This window comes from Pyrus communis, chromosome 12, assembly GCF_041283825.1.
Source record: "Pyrus communis isolate YQ-2024b chromosome 12, ASM4128382v1, whole genome shotgun sequence".
NCBI classification, from domain to species: Eukaryota; Viridiplantae; Streptophyta; class Magnoliopsida; order Rosales; family Rosaceae; genus Pyrus; species Pyrus communis.
In genome coordinates this window covers 12,802,292-12,805,686 of record NC_142576.1, presented here as the reverse complement: position 1 = coordinate 12,805,686, position 3,395 = coordinate 12,802,292, and the positions used below count along the sequence as shown (strand labels likewise).

General features: G+C 37.7%; 1 long non-coding RNA gene across 2 annotated transcripts; it reads left to right on the top strand.

The window, feature by feature from the left end:
- The first annotated feature begins 1,877 nt into the window (after positions 1–1,877).
- Positions 1,878–3,073, top strand: LOC148692357 (uncharacterized). Of its 2 annotated transcripts, none has more exons than XR_015954481.1 (3): positions 1,878–2,132; positions 2,263–2,466; positions 2,563–3,073. It is a non-coding gene; the product is annotated as an uncharacterized LOC148692357 (long non-coding RNA). The 2 variants fall into 2 exon arrangements; XR_015954482.1 differs by having other exon boundaries at positions 2,558–3,073.
- Positions 3,074–3,395: the final 322 nt, after the last annotated feature.

Here is a 3,395-nt window from a genome sequence, read left to right as displayed (position 1 = left end):
AATGGAAGAACTGTCCTACTGGATGGCAAGAAGGCTTTAGCGGAAGGTTAAGAAAGCCAACTATTGTGTTAAAGGCGGTTACATCGTTTGACACATGGATCTGGCATGCTTTCTTTGAAGTCCCTGGATCCCAAAATAACATTACAGTTCTTGGGCGTTCACCCCTCTTCAATAACCTGAAGGAGGGTAAATCTCCTCAACTTGACTACTACATCAACTGCCATTAGTACAATATGGGGTAGTACTTGGTAGATGGCATCTACCCAAAATGGGCAACACTTGTCCAAGCAATTCCAAACCTTGTGGATGATGCCCAAAGGTGATTTACCTTACATGTTGTTTAAGTTTTATGTTATTAAATGTTTTTTTTTAATGTTGTTTAAGTTTGTTTAATATTGTTTAATGTTGTTTAAGTTTACTTAATGTTATTTAATGTTGTTTAATGACTTATGTAGTTATAGGGAAAAAATTAGATTTTTAAAATTTTTTTTTAATTTGTAAAAAATATATAATAATTCAAATGTAACGGCTAGCTGACGTCAGCTAAAAGCCGTTGGAATTCAAAATCTTGGATCGGCTCGGGCTAGTTGGCTGGCTAGTTGGTTTATGCCTGCTGGTTGGCCCGTTTCTTCTTTTTTGACCCGGTAGGACCCACAAGCCCTTTGGCCTAGCCCTCGGTTGGAGTCGATTTTCATGTCATTTCGGGCTATTCTCAACCCTCTGCCTAGATCGGTTGGAGATGGCGTAACATATCCAGGTTAGTCTAAATTTTTTCCAAACTCTTAATGCCTCGATAATGTCCTTACCAACCTTGAGCCAGTTGACAAAGAACATCGTCTGTATTTTGGGAGAACAACTTGTATTCCACATATATACTATTACTATGGCGTCCTGTGTCGATGATACAAGGACACGTGAAAAGAAACTTTGATACAAAGACAGGTAAAGAAAAACTTAACATGCCTAGTATTATTAGCATGGGGCGCCACTATAATTGTGTACTTCTGCCTTACAAGTTCTCATATTTTGATGTTGTACATTTTCATCGTCCTTATTTGTACCAAAAATTGGGGAAAGGAATAGAAAGGAACATGGTCATTATACAAAGAATAATGCCTTTGTTCCCTCTAGTTATTCATCCATTGGAACATGGAGTTTTACTTCTGTAGAGTCTTTTTCACAGCTAGTTCATGTTACCTGGTGTTTATGACAAGAAGCAAGGTAGGCTTCCTTCTCTCTCTTTTTAGTGAAAAAAAAATAAGAATATTGTTTTTTCTTTTTAATTTGGAGGGCATTTGGCTAAAAGTGGCGTCAAAGTCATAACCCTCTTTGTTTCGGATTCAAATGAGGTCTAAAACCCAAAAACAGGAAGGTGAAAATTATATTTTTGATGTAAAATTATAAGTGTTCTACCATAGAAGTTGTGAGTCATCACTCACTATTTAATCTTAAATTTCTAAGGAACAGAATCAACGCCCTCACCAGAAAAATTAATAAAAAAAAATTGTAGTTAATGTTATAGTCCGCTCCGGAAATTATAGTATAATTTCCAAAGGTGTGAAATGACCAAAACGTCCCTAGAAGAGGAATGTGTTGACTTCGGTTGACCTTTTCAATCATGACACCTATGACCTATCAAATTAGCATGTTCTTATAGTACTCAATGACATGAATGCAAGAGCATAAGTGGAACGGAATTCAGAGTTAAAACAAAGATTCTACGAAACTCCAAAGTTCAAGGGCATTTTAGTAATTTTAATCTTATAGATATTTTCTTAGACCTTATTCTAAACTGGTTGGTTTGTTCATCCCGTGGGACCCATTAAGCCTCTATCTTCTCTAAACTCTCTCCTCAAGTCACTTTATCTCCTTTCACTTGTTACTTTCTCTCATCTCTACGCATTCGCCCTATCCCTCTCTAGTTCCCTAAACATTGAGACCACCACCACCACTTAACTCGCTACTCCGGCGAGCCTCACCTCCACCAAACCACTGCAACTCATTCCCTATCTTATACCTGAACCTAGAAGTATGAACAAAACCCTCGAGCTTGAACCCAGACCTGAGGAACCACGACCTTCATTCCCAATCAGAGAAAAAAATTTGGCTAGATTTTCGAGTTCTCCGTCGAGGTAAGGCCCGAGACTACCCCTTTTCAATTCCTTTTGTTGTTCTGGTTCCATTTATGACCTTGCATGGGAAGAGTGGCTTCACATTTGTGAAGTTCAAACAAGCAAACTAACAATCTCCATGTCTGGCAAGTTGAAGGATTTTTCTCAAGCTTTTCTGGCCAAACCTCGTTAAGTTGGATGAGGTTAACACCACGAGTAGGCTCCTTACCATTCCTAGACCCATACTCGAGCTTTGCATGCTCGAATCTGCCACTGTCTCAACGAAACCATTTTTGGACCAAGGCTTTTAAACCAATTTCAAGCCACCTTCAACCACCATTTGGCCTCGAATTAGGTATATTGGTGATCTAGTTTTCCTAACTTCAATTTTGGTATATTTTGTATAAAATTTGGATATGAAATGACTTTAATATAACATTTTTAAGTCCAGGCAAAAATCCCAGTTTCCGACAAAACTCTAGCCGACAACTGACTGCAGCGACAACCTGTCTCTATGAAGAAGACAACGAAATAATTTGTTGAGTCTAACAAAATATTCCTGACGTCGTCAGCATCTCCATCAGAAATCAGCCATATTCTGTTAACTTTATTTCCACCGTTACTGTTAACTAAGACGAAATATTTTGCTTGGCGATGGAATATTTCATTTTCAACGACCAACTCAGCCAATGGAGTGTCCCGGTGCGTGGGGGCAGTACTGTGGCGTGTGGTGGCACGTGCGGTGACACACGAGTTTGGGACACTAAATTTGGTGGTTCGAGTTCGTAATGTTCGATTAAGTTACCACGTTTGAGTTAATTACTTTAAGAAAATTTTCTGCGAATTACAAAGAGCAGGCACAGGGGCTACGACTACGGTGTGTATGAGTCGGTTTTTCTTTTTAAACTGTGTTATTATATATTTTCAAAAGTAGTTTAATAATATGCTTTTCTTTGCTTATACTTACCTTGTGCACATATTTTATGTGATGCTTTTATATCATCTCATGCTTTTCTTTTACTTTAAAACGACAAATGCTTTATATGTTGACAATTTTGTGATTTATGGGCTTTATGAACCTTTCTTGGGAATCATTTTACTATCATGCCTTACTTTGGTAATTCAAGTGCTTTAAGTGTTAATATGGTTTGTGACACATGTGATTTGAGAGATTATCCATGACATGTTTTTATATGATATATGCTTATCATGTATGCTTACAATATGTTTCTTATATTTTCATTGTCCAGACTAGGACCAGCTTCATGTGTGTGTTCACATGCA